This window comes from Cynara cardunculus, unplaced genomic scaffold, assembly GCF_001531365.2.
Source record: "Cynara cardunculus var. scolymus isolate 2C unplaced genomic scaffold, CcrdV1 Un_Scaffold_1817, whole genome shotgun sequence".
NCBI classification, from domain to species: domain Eukaryota; kingdom Viridiplantae; phylum Streptophyta; class Magnoliopsida; order Asterales; family Asteraceae; genus Cynara; species Cynara cardunculus.
The window spans coordinates 14512-28972 of NW_020200883.1; the positions used below are offsets into that span (position 1 = coordinate 14512).

Below are 14461 nucleotides of genomic sequence, written 5' to 3' on the forward strand. Positions count from 1 at the left end.
CCACCAACTTTAGGCAAGGATGTCTGCTAAAAATAGTGCTTTTGTACTATTCACTGTAGCAAAGGACAAGCCTTCCTCTTAAGGCTTGACATGCACTCTAAACCTACCATATTGCATTAAATGTTCATTTAATGCACTGGGTATAAATAGAAGTGTTTCTTCTCCATGCAGAGTGCACGCATCTCTCTGCTATCCTCTTCTTACTTCAAGCATCTTCTAGCTTAAGTAAAAGATCTTCCTTTTGGCAATCTGTTTTCTTGTATTTGCTAAAGATCTGGGTGTAACCAAAGATTGTTTAGATAGGTTTTCTTTACCTTATCTTTCCGMAAACAGTCTTGTAAAATCTGTATTGATCTTCTCTATCAATATATATTTTAAATTTAAAAATATTGTGTTTGTATTCATCCACCCCTTCTACAAACTGTTTCTATTCTTGTAGACCCTTACGGGACCAACATTTTGATATGTGTGAACTTTGCGAATACAAACATATCATCCACTATTTCACAAATATAGTGATAACACTTAAGGATATGCTTGGTGTTGTAATGTGACCTTGGTTCCTTCGCTTGGCAATGACACCTTCATTGTCACAAAATATCTTTAGGGTCTATGCTTGACATTACCCCCAAATCAACAATGAACTTCTTCATCTAAACAACTTCTTACGATACTTCTGAAGCAACAACATATTCAGCTTCTATAGTGGATTGTGAAACTACATTTTTCTTGGATGTTTTCCATGTTATTGCTCCTACATTTAAGGTGAAAACATCCTGATTATGATCGAGGATCATCTCAATTAGTTTGGAAGCTAGCATTCATACAACACTTTACACTAAGATCTTCCTTTCAAGCCTCCATAGATTAAGAACATGTTTGTTATCCTTCTTAAGTAATTAAGAATATTCTTGACTGCCATTCAGTGACTATCACCTGGATTTTTCTACTAACAACCTTGTTGTTAGGAGGTAGATCATCCAAGTCCTATACATGGTTATCATACAAGGACTGCATCTCGATGTTCATTGCTTTAAGCCATTTGTCATATTCGGGATCTGATGTAGTAAGAACACTTTGATCCACTAAGAATATCTCATCATTAGACATGAGAAATCCATATCTCTCAAGTTCTTGCTTAGTTATACTAGATTTGCGAACAATTTGTGTTTCTTCTGGTAACTGAGTAATTATATGCTCAGGTTCAACAAGTGTTTGTTGATCGCTAGTGTCAACCTTAAGTATGACTTTATGTGGCTCTTAAATCTCTTCAAGTTCTATGCATCTCCCACTTGCCTCATTCAATAAAAAACTGTTTTTCTATGACTTCAAAGCCCCTAGCAACAAACACTCTATTCTTGGTAGGATTTTAGAAATAATAACCTTGTTTCCTTAGGGTAACCCACAAAAATACACTTTTAGGATCAGGGTTCTAGTTTGTAGGAAGTCTCACGTTGTATGTAAGATTCATAACCTCAAATATTTAAATAAGACAAATTTGGAACCCTTTCATTCCATAACTCGTATGATTTCCTAATGACCTTTTTGGTTGGAACCATATTTAGTATGTGTGCAACAAATAGTAAAGCGTAGCTCAAAAAAGAGAAGAAAGAGTAGTATGACATCATTAATCGAATCATATCAAGTAGAGTTCGATTTGTCCTTTCAGACACACAATTATGTTGTGGTCTTCCAAGCGGAGTTAATTGTGAGATGATCCCTTATCTTCATATGATCATTAAAAATTTCTAGCTTAAGTAGTCACCACCTTGATTGAATGGCTTTAATCATTTTATCGAGATGATTTTGAACTACTTTTTGAAATGTTTTGAACACTTCAAAAGCTTCATCCTTATGTCGCCACAAGTACACATAACCAAATCCACCTGATGTTGTCTATGAATGTCATAAAGTATATTTCACCACTTCTAAACATTGTTCTAGAAGTTCCAAACACATTTTTATGCGTCCTAAAAGATCCTTGGCTCTTCCATCCATATCAATAAAAGTCATCTTCCCACTTAGAATCAGGTGATTCCAAAATCCCATCATTTGGAGTTTGGCGATGTGTTTCTTGTTTTTGTGACCAAGACGACAATGTCATAGTTAAGTTTGATTTAAATCATGTTTAGTTCCTTTGGCATTTGCAGTGTATATAGAATTGTTCTTGGTTGAACCATAGATATCAAGTTCATATGCCCCGTTGTGAAGGCGTGCCTGAAAGTAAAATATATATTTTTGTAGGAGAAAATATTACCATTTGAAAATCCAAAAACGAATTCTGATTCATGCAAACGGACAACTGAAATAATATTCCTGGTTAAACTAGGTACAAAACAACAATTGTTTGATGTAAATTACAGGCCATTTGGTAACAAAAGTTCAAAAACTCCGATGACTTTGATTGCAACATATGCTTCATTGCCTATGTGTAGATCCAATCACCTGGTTTTAGCTGTCTACTTCTTTTCAGTCCCTGCACATTGTTACAAATATGAGTTCCACAACCAATATCAAATACCTAGGAATTGGAAACACTTAAATTTGTAAGGTAAGTCGGACATGAATTGGATGATTCTATTTAGACATTGTGCCATGATATTTATTTAATAAAAGGCATTGCCCAATTATTATGTTCATGAATTATTTTGTGTTATATCTAAACTTACTAATAACCTTAAAATAATGTAATCTAAAATGTCCATAGTCAAGTATTAATTTGGGTTTAGGTTGAAATGACTAGTATATGCAGGGACTCATATTCAATTCCCTATAGATAGAATACACTATTGATATATTCAGTTTTAATTGTATGATAAGTTTTTTTATAGTTATAATTACGTTTTAAAATATGCAATGGTCCGTTTAATTTATTTTTTATACTTAAAACTAAATTATTATTATTATATACGATAATAAATAAAAAATATAATTTTTATAAAATTATATTTTAAATTGGGTTGGATCATGGTTAAATTAAAAAAAGAAGTGAGATTGAATTGGAATTGAAGATTGTGTAGGTGGATGAGAGATAAGATAATGTTTTAATTGGGTTGGGTTGAAAAAGATTGTGAGTAATGGTAGTCTAACAACCAAGCTATCCTTCTTATACCATCCACATAGGGCTTGCAAAGCCCTTTCAAAAGGAATTACAAATGACCACCTCACCAAAGTCTTGTCTCACACTTGCAAATTTTGCAATTTTTGCAATTATTGTTGCAATGCCACCTAGACCTCAACAAACTTTTTTTAATACATAAAATTAATTATTCTTATTTGATAAATATGTGTATATATATATATATATATATTATTTTTTAATAAAATATAAATACAATCATAATAATATGTGTAATTAATATGGTTAAACTAATTTAATCATTAAATTTTATCATCACCTAAAATTAAAATTTATACATATTAATACGTAAAATATTGATAAAATTGCATATAATCTAATCTATAAAATTAAATATAATATAATCTAATACGCACGATTAATAGAACAACACGAATAAAATTACATCTTTATTCGTCTAAAAGTTATCGAATTTCTTTATTAGACAATCTTCGTTGTTACTCTGTCATAGTTGATGGATCCATTTTCATCAACCTGATTGCCAGTTTTTTTTTTAGTTCCTCCTTTTTCTTTCTCGTTCCTCTTTTTTCCTCTCTCGTTCTTCGTTTTTCTCTCTCATTTTTTATAGCTTATGTATATTTGTTCATTACTTCTATTTTTTCAGTATCAAGATTAAATTATTCTTTCATTACCTTTCGATACGGTCAATAGAGTTAGTTAATAAAGATTTTTGTTTACCTTTGTCCTTTGAAGCTTCACTTCCCATTGAGCGAGCAGTCGACGTTAGCTCAGGGGTCGATGCGTTTGTATTTGAAGATGATGAGGTGTATTGGCACGAACAATCAGTTTTTGTTCTCTTCACCCCCTATCTTCTACAAGGTCAACCTCTACAAGCCTCTCTCGTTGTCTGGTCCATTTTTCTTGATCACGCAATTCAATCCAAGAATGCAATAAATTGAATTGTCTACTTTCCAATGAACAATATAACTCTAATGCTCTGTTTTTTTTGTGTTCTTCATTCGACCCACTTTCACATTGGTGTAAGAGTTGTTCATAACAGCCAACAAACTTTGAAACAACATGATTAAATCGACTTCAACGGTTCCAAAGTGCTTGATGATTCCTACTTGTTTAAGAACTCGTGTTATGATTCACATCGTAATATTCAAGTATAAGCTTCCAAAAATTTAGCTTGCTTTGAATAGTAGCTAAGCACTACACAACAATATGTCATCTTTGGTTGTCCATCACGTTTTTTTATTTTTAGAACCGCTTCCTTGCTCTGGCACTAGATTTGGTTGTGTAGAAAATTCTGGAATCTGAGAAGGAGTAGAAATAGGATTCGGGTAAATGGCATTTAAAAATTTAGTGGATAGTTTGAGAAATTTGCATTTTGGTATATTGGCATTTGAAAATTGTTGGAGTTCATCATAGGAAAATTAGGATTGGGGTTCATCATAGAAAAATTAGGATTGGGGTACATTGGAATATGAGGATTTGTGTCTTGTGCATCATCATTTTAATTCTAGGATAAAGGTTGGGAGAAATATAACACCCCATACCACACATTGCATGTAACACATACTTCATACAAAAGAAATACATGTTTATATACCACATAGGTCCCTTAGTATAAGAATCTATCATTACAAAATACATGGTCCAAAAATTCCAAAATACAATTCTTGTACTATTCAAAGTTCATCAAACAAAACTATACATAATATTATTAGAGAGAATATTTTCCTTGATTGATTAAATACAATACAATCATTTAAATATACAACATATGGGCCATGGGCCAAACACTATACGGGCTAATAAACTAAGCCTAATATACAATGTGATCTGCTAACNCAATACAATCATTTAAATATACAACATATGGGCCATGGGCCAAACACTATACGGGCTAATAAACTAAGCCTAATATACAATGTGATCTGCTAACATCCCCCCGCAGTTGGAACGTCCGAATTGCGAATGTTCAAACTGGATTTGAAATCCGAAAATAGAGAATGAGATAGCCCCTTCGTGAAGATGTCTGCGTACTGAGAGCTCGAGGGGACATGGAGGACCCGAACATGACCAATGGCAACTTTGTCACGAACAAAGTGAATATCAATCTCTATATGCTTTGTGCGTTGGTGCTGAACTGGATTGGACGACATGTATACCGCACTGACATTATCACAGTAGACGATTGTGGCTTTCATGGGCGGTCGGTGGAGCTCGCAAAGTAAGTTACGGATCCAACTTGTTTCAGAGAAGGTGTTCGCGACTCCATGATATTCGGCTTCAGCACTAGAACGGGAGATAACACCTTGACGTTTGGATGACCAAGACACAAGATTATCTCCCAAGAAAATGCAGTATCCGGACATGGATCGTCGAGATGCCGGACATCCCCCCCAATCTGCATCAGAGTAAGCTGTAAGTTCGGATGAGGGGGATACATGAATCTGAAGGCCATGGTTTAGAGTGCCTCGAATGTACCGAAGCATACGTTTTAGAGCATGAAAATGTGGCTCTCGAGGATCATGCTTATAGAGGAAGATTTGCTGAACGACGAACGCTATATCCAGGCATGTGAAGGTGAGATACTGAAGAGCTCCGGCAAGGCTGCGGTACAGGGTGGGGTCACGAACGGGTGGGCCATCAGCATTAAGCTTATGACCCGTTTCGGCAGGAGTGCGCGACGGATTACAGTTACCCATGTTTGCGCGTTCAAGGATCTGAGAGGCGTACTGCTGCTGAGATAGAAATAGACCTGTAGATGATCGCGAAGCAGAAATTCCCAAAAAAAAAAATTAAGTGCCCCGAGATCCGTCATAGCGAACTCATGACCAAGTAGGGTGATGATCTGGTGAAGGAACTCTGTGGATGAGGTCGTCAAAATGATATCGTCAACATATAGAAGAAGATACGCAGTGGCCTGAGGAGAGTGGTATATAAACAGTGACGTATCAGTGCGATTGTGCTGAAACCCGAGCCGAAGGGCATACTGAGCAAACTGATGGTACCACGCATGTGGGGCCTGTTTAAGGCCGTACAGAGAGCGCTGAAGATGGCACACGTGATCCGGAAAATGTGGATCTCGGAAGCCCGATGGCTGATGCATGTATACAGTCTCCTGAAGGTGACCGTAAAGAAACGCATTCTTCACGTCTAGCTGATGGATCGACCAAAGCTGAGAGACCGCAATACTGAGGACAGTACGAATGGTGGCCGGTTTTACAACCGGACTAAAAGTTTCATCACAGTCTATCCCCTGCTGGTGACTGCGACCATTGGTCACCAAACGAGCCTTGTAGCGAGAAAGCGAGCCATCTGCATTAAACCTGTGGCGAAAGAGCCACATGGACCGAACCACATTGACCCTGGGGGGTCGAGGGACAAGTTTCCAAGTCATGTTCCCGAGAAGAGCATGATATTCCTCGTCCATGGCCTTTCGCCAGTGAGGATCCTGTAATGCCTGTAAATGGGACCGGGGTAACGGGGTGATGGAGGTGGTATGAAGATTGAGTCGCTGAGTGGGTTTAACGATACCACTTTTAGCTCGGGTTGTCATGGGGTGAGACGAGCGAGTAGTGGATGGAATCGCACTCGATGGAGGAGAGGGGGGGGTGAATGGCGCCATCGATGTGGGCCGAGGCGTGAGGTGGGGAGTGAGGGGCGGGTGTAGGTGGGATAGGCGAGGCGTGATGGGTGGCCGAACTGGTGGGGGTAGGTTCAGCCGTAGGAGGGGTTGATGGGGGCAGGAAGCGGATCAAGAATGTCACGCATAATGGGAGACAGCTCAGATGGGTCGTCGAGAAAAGAGTAAGAAGGGGGGTTTGTCGGAGTGGCTGAGCTAAACAGAAGAATTGTCTCATTAAAGACGACGTGACGAGAAATGATGATGCGTTTGGTGGAGAGGTCAAGGCACCGAAATCCCCTATGATGAGATGGGTAGCCAAGGAAGACACAAGGAGAGCTCCTAGGGGCTAATTTGTGAGAGGTGGTGAGGTGAGGGTAGCAAAGACAGCCAAATATGTGGAGATGAGAGTAGGAAAGATGTTTTTGAAACAACCGGTAGTGAGGGGTTTCAAAGTTGATGGTTGTGGAGGGAAGGATGTTTAGAAGATGGGTAGCCATATGGAGAGCTTCGACCCAATAGGTGGGAGGGAGATGAGCGTGGAAAAGGAGGGTGCGAACCATATTGTTGATGGTTCGAAGCATACGTTCCGACTTTCCTTTTTGTTGGGACGTGTGAGGACATGAGAAACGGAATTGGATACCTTGGGAGGCAAAAAAGTTGTGAAATAATTGATTATTATATTCACCACCGTTGTCGCATTGAAAAAATTTAATGGTTGCGTTAAATTGGGTTTTAACGAGATGGAAAAATTCATGAAATTTATTGAAAACGTCAGACTTATGTTTGAGAGGATAAATCCACAAGTAATGAGTAAAGTGATCTAAGAAAATAACATAGTAACGCAATCCACTAATGCTAGAGATGGGTGACGTCCAAATATCGGAGTGAACTATTTCAAAAGCATGAGAAACAACGGAATTAGAAACGAAAAACGGAAGCTGAACATGTTTTCCAAGTTGACAAGAATTGCAAAGAACACTATTTTTATCATTATGACAAGAAATAAAATTATTTGAAACTAATGACTTCAAGACTTGATCGTTGGGGTGACCGAGCCGTTGATGCCATGTGGAGTGAGCTGTCGAGAGAAGCACTTGAGGGTTGGAGGGGTTGACCGGGTAGAGGGGACCGTCGTTATCACATCGGATTAGAGGGCGTCGGGTCTTGTAGTCCTTAACAGTAAAACCAAAACTGTCAAACTCAATAGAAGTTTTATTTTGACGAGTAAATTGACGGACAGATATAAGATTTTTTATAATAGTGGGAGATATGAGGATATGTCTAAGATGCAAAGGACAGTACGGGTTCGTGATGGGAAAAGGGGCATGTCCGGTGTGCTTTACAGGCATTTTGGATCCATTACCGACAAGGATAGAACGAGTATCATGTGTTTCAAGAACAGATTTTAGAATACCTGAGTATGCGTGGACGTGGTCGGTTGCCCCGGTGTCCATGTACCAATCTGTGAAGCCCGGGTCATTTAGAGACATCGAGTTGAACAACTCCGGGAGAGACGTAGCTTGATCCGGTGGGGCCCAAGTCCACGGGGGAGTGGCAGCGGCGGCAGTCGATTGGCTGCTGCCCGTAGCGGCAGAAAAGTGGACCGCCGGGCTGTATGGCGGTGGCGCTTGCCACGGTTGAGCGGGCCGGTTGTGGCTGGCCGGTTGTGGCGACGGGGCAGCAGGCGGTGGACCGAGCAACCCAGCAGTTGGCTGCTACCAGTAGGCGTGCGGTGGCTGTTGTTGGCGGGGCTGGTTTGACTGACTCGGCGGCGGTGGCGGGATGTACACCCAACCATAGCATGGCTGATTCGGCGGCTGTCGGCGGGGACCTTGCTGCTGGCGGCGGTCGTTCCGGCAGCCATTCCCACGATTTCCTCCGTTATTGTTCACGTGGAGGACGGTGGACGATGAGGAATGTTCGGTGTGAGGCATAACGGGTGTTGGGCGTATTTGAGCCATTCTTTGTTCTTCCAAAAGAAGCATGGAACAAGCTTCAAAAAAAGTTGGAAGAGGAGAACGGTACCTTATGTTATTGGCCACCGAATCGAACTTCGAGGAGAATCCGTTGATTGTGTAGATCACAAGGTGTTTGCCGGGTATTGTGGAGTCCGGATAGAGATTCGCAAGAAGGTCAGCAAGTCCCTTGATTTTGGTGCAATAGGCGGTGACGGAGAGATCGCCCATCACAATGTTGCGTAGCTCGCTATCGATTTGCATGGATTTGGCGTCTTTGTTGTCACGAAAGAGAGTCTCGAGATTGTTCCATACTTGAAGCGCGGTCGGGTCTTTCTTCAACACCATTTGGAGAAGGGATTGTGAGATCGATCCATAAATCCAAAGTTTTACGATTGAATCCACCTTTTTCCATTCCGCGTCCGTGGGTTTAGGAGTAGAGTCGTCGATGTGATCGATGACGTCAAAGGCAATACAATGGGTGGAGAAAAGTTCTCTCCACGCATCATAATTGAGACGTTCGAGTTCAAGAATGAGAGGAACGTAGGTTTTGATATTTGTTATACCGAAAACCTTGTTTGGGAGAGTTTAATTGACGGACATGATTGAAGGGACACAAGAACGATTGAGGAGGAGGAGGCGGCGATGGGAGGCGTGGCCGGCCCTAGATCGCCGAAAGAGAGGAAGAAGGGAGGAGGTTGAGAGGAATTAGGAAGGGCTCCTAATTTTGCTCTGATACCATATTAGAGAGAATATTTTCCTTGATTGATTAAACACAATACAATCATTTAAATATACAACATATGGGCCATGGGCCAAACACTATACGGGCTAATAAACTAAGCCTAATATACAATGTGATCTGCTAACNCAATACAATCATTTAAATATACAACATATGGGCCATGGGCCAAACACTATACGGGCTAATAAACTAAGCCTAATATACAATGTGATCTGCTAACAAATATAGACAAATATTCTAGCAAATATGCATGTAGGAAAATATCATATTTTCCCCTTCCCCTTACCATCTGAACCTCCTACAACGCATATTTAAAATCACAAAACAAGGGTTTGACCGATAGGTCTAGTGAGTTCCATTTTTATGTTATTGCAGGGTGAAAATCACCAAAAGTTTATTTAAAAAAACTTTTCATATATATAACAAATATATGAACAAGTAAAAACATATTACCAGTACCTTTTCACTTTTCAAGCCAAACTTTCTGCTTTCAGATAATACATCAAAACCCAAATAGGTTTGTACTAACCAGGTTTATCATAATGGCAGTTTTAAACCTTTTTAATTAAACAAAGTTTATTCAAAGTTTCAGGCCAAACCTGTGATTTCCTTCTCAATAACATCCAGATTATGATTTCCAATAAGAATCCTGATCCTAAATCTTTAAATCACAAAGAAATAAAGATTCTAGGCCACAATAATCTTAAAGAATATAATAGTAAGAGTTATATCATATATCACACATACAAATGCCACCCTTAAATCCAAAGGTACACCTCTCCTTGATATGCCACCCTTATCCCATGGTACACCTCTCCTTGATATGCCACCCTTATTTCCTCATCAAAACATTTCATGAAAATATTTCCAGTTAGAACTGACCGCAACCAAAAATGTTCTAATAGAACGTCATCAGTTCAAAATCATCTTTCACAAATTTCCTCATTCTTTATCATCATAAAAGAATAATAATTCATTTTGAACTTAACATTTTAATCAAAATTACAAAATCGGTCACTTAACAATTTTTGTTGATTTAGTCTTGATCGATGTCATAATCCGGACAACACGTCCCTTTGTCCGATTTACATATTCGGACAACTCATTACCAACTTGTCCGATTTACCAATCCGGACAACATTATCCACATGTCCGATTTACAAGTCCGGACATCACAAGAAAAACCCGAACAAGCTTTGCCCGGTTTACATAACCACATTTTTCTAACACTCTTCAAGTCCAATCTTTATTTAAACGGATTATATTAATATCGCTCAAGCCTTGTCCGGTTTATGAGTAAATCGGACAATATACCAAGTGGATTATATCTAATCCGAACACCCTTTGAGCGATTTATACTAAACCGGATAGCCCTTGATCGTATTCCTACTTCTCCGTTCAAAACATTTATCCGGTTTTCAAAGATAGAATTCCCTCAACATATCAATCCAATCAATACTATGATCGATTTCCTCTAAATCTGCATCTCTCGATTCTTCGCTCATGGTATGACTTTTAAATTTTATTGTTATTGATTCTTTATTTGATTGATTCTTGTTTCTTGAAATCAAAATTAACGGAATCCATTCTTGTGTTTCTATTAAGTTTTTGACGGAATCGCTAATTTCTCTTGGGTACACCTATTTGTTAACATCGGTAGCGAACTTTCATTGTTAGGGTGGAGATTGGCAAGAGGAGGTACCCATCGACACCTTTACCCTTCCTTAATTTAGTTTGGTGTTTTTATGATGCCATTATTTGTTATATTCCTTCGACACTTGGATTTTGGTTTTTTTTACCTAAAAAATCAATTTCTTAGTTTGTCTCTACTAGTCGATTTCATTGGTTCATTGGTGTTTAAGCAAATTTTGAGTATTTGATTTGTATATGTTGGGTCGGTTTTTGAGTTTCGACTGAATCCCACTCCCTCACAAACACCTTCACGAAACATGTATGCTTTTTAATTTTGTTGATGAGTGTGGTTCAATTGGTTTCATTTCATTATGAATCTGAGAGGTAATGTGAAGTACATGTTAAACCAAAAATACTCCAGCACCCTCCCTATTCAAACATTTTTAGAAGATGAGAAAGGGTCCTCTTTATGAATTGCTAATGCTTAATCCAATATTTAGGGGTTGTTCTCCTTATTTTCATTCCCATCGATGACAAAACCCAAAACTGAATTGGTGGACTCTGCTTCTTGTTGAACCACATAGTACTTTGTTCTCTTTTTCTTTTCCATGTTTTGTCATTTAGATTGTGCTTGTGTGATTATCTATCCCAATAATTTAGGTCTTTAATGGTAATTATGTACTAATTTATGTCATTTGGTGCACTCAGGATCAAATGAATGGACCAATCCCACAGTATCTATAGATGATGTTAGCGATCGTTTATGGTGCAATTATGAAGGTTAGTACTTTCAATCTATCTTTCCAGTCATTTGAAAGCTTCATGAACTAGATTGGTGTATATTAGACTTCTGAATTGTGATTATTGAAATCTCTTTGGGTGCTGTGTCAATCTATCTTTAATTCCCATTCCGTGTTGTACACTTCCTTTGGAAATTTTAAGAAATGTGTTGCATTTTGGCAATGTTGTTAATGCACAAGTCGCAAATGACAAGCACAATTGTTGTTTTTGGGATAGATTTTGCAGGCCTGCTCAGTTTGGAGCTCGGACCCCTAACAATGGCCGTCGGATACTACATCTCTGTTTTTTCCCTCTTCATTTCACTCGCTCGCCTCTAGATTTGATCCATATCTGAAGTTTCTGTTTGCTTGTGTTTGGACTGAACAGGAAGAACAAGCGAATTTCCAAGGGAAAGATGGGAGGCAAGAAGAAAGCCTGAGTTCTTTTTATCTGTGTGTGACAAGTTTATGATATTTTTTAGTTTCTGGAACTCTGTGAGTTGAAGATCTGGTATTTTGAACAAATTTTTTACTTCTCTTATCCATTTTTTATATATAAACAGAGCTGATCCTTTTTCCAAGAAGGATTGGTATGATAGCAAAGCTCCATCACTATTCAGCACCAGAAATGTCGGTGGTCATGGGGCTGCTCTTCATGCTGTTGAGAAGGTAATGCCAACCATGGTTTTCCTTTTTCGTCACTTTCTTAAGTTTTTATTTTATTTTATGTTATTTTATTTTATTGTACGTCTAGGATCGATTGAACATTGTCATTGTAGAAGCAAGAAACTCGATTTCAGGATCTCCTTGGGTGAATTGTATTTTTCTTCTGTGCATTAGATTTATATATTTGAGAAAATATAACATTTTCAGTGTAAGCACATAGACTGAGATATTGATTTAACTTGCGTATTTGTCAAGATTTAGAATGTGAAGTACCATTATACTTAGTTCAACTGTTGGTGTGTAAATCTCTTCGTTAAATTAGGGAAGTTCACTAAAGTTGCCAACTAGAATTGCCATGACGAGCCTAAAGCTATCACTGTTTTTGCTTTTTAATTTTGATGCATATAGTAGTGATGTTCTTATACATGGAAATGAAAGGGCTAGACCAATAGCTTGTGATGTTTGAAGTTAAATTAAAGATATCCTATTTACCCTGTAACTTTTCCCCAAAGGACATGATCCAATTTACACATTACTTATTATGAGAATAAGTTGTATTCTGCCCATCCTACAAACGTGGATTTTTGGATGATTAAATTTGCATTTCACCCTGCAGGTCTGAAAACTGCCATCATCGAAGGTGATGTGGTTGGTGGAACATATGTTAATCGTGGTTGTGTTTCTTCCAAAGCCCTTCTTGCTGTCAGTGGTCGCATGCGGGAGCTTCAGAATGAACACCATATGAAGTCTTTTGGTTTACAGGTATATCTATTACTTGGTACATAAATGTTATTTAACTTGTAGCATTTATACATACTGTCTTTCATATATGTCTGTCTAGATTTGACATGTTGGATTTGTATGTTACCTTAGGGTAGTTGTGGTGTTCTAGGAGGAGTTCTCCATGTTATTCTCTCAAATTTTCTATATTTGTAYTTGTTTCGCTCGACCTTCTAAAATTTTATTTTCAACTAAAGCTTCAATCTTTATTAGGAAACTGGAGCATTAACCATTTTTAAAAGCAATATTAAATCGGAGAAGTATGGTTGGATAGGAAGGTATCAGAACTTTCATTGAGATCATGTTTTGTGCACTTGAAACCTGTTGGTAAAACTAAATAGGTGATAATCATGAACCATTTGTAGTTCTGGCCTTAAAGACAACTGAACAAATGCATCACTTGACAATATCAAATGATTTGTCTATGCGTCTCAATGTACCCTTGGTATATGTATTATCAGAGCCATGCAGTAGTTATTTGGTCCAGTGGCAGACCAAGGATACTAAGGAAGAGAGGTGATACAAATTTATATAAAGACTAATAAATGACATTTGTGTGGGACTAGAAACCACCAGTACATAGTTAAAAACAATCCCATTAAGCCAGGTGTGATTTAGTTAAAAGAATAAAGACAAATTACATCTAATACACAAATAATGGAGTATTTTTCAAGCATTCAACTCTACATGAAAGATAATTTTGACTCTATCCTTAATATGTTGATACTTGACAAGAATTTAGTAACCTACAATAATTTACATTGGCAGGTTGTAGCTGCCGTGTATGACAGACAACAAGTAGCTGATCATGCGCAAAATCTTGCCACCAAAATCCAAAATAATTTAACCAACTCTATGAAATCTCTTGGTGTGGACATATTGACAGGTTTTGGTACTGTTGTGGTAAGTCGTGTATTTCAGGCNAAATAATTTAACCAACTCTATGAAATCTCTTGGTGTGGACATATTGACAGGTTTTGGTACTGTTGTGGTAAGTCGTGTATTTCAGGCATTTGGATTAGTGATCCCATTCGCATATTTCTTATAAATTGCTTTAAAATTTTTAATGAATATATATATGCAGGGTCCACAGAAGGTGAAATATGGAAAAGTTGGGGGAGTGAGACACTTATTACTACAAAAGACATAATCATAGCTACTGGATCAGTACCATTTGTCCCCAAG

At 38.1% G+C, this 14461-nt stretch overlaps 1 pseudogene; it reads left to right on the forward strand.

Annotated features, from left to right (window-relative positions):
• Positions 1-8334: 8334 nt before the first annotated feature.
• LOC112502725 overlaps positions 8335-14461 on the forward strand; it is a 7896-nt pseudogene continuing 1769 nt past the window's right edge.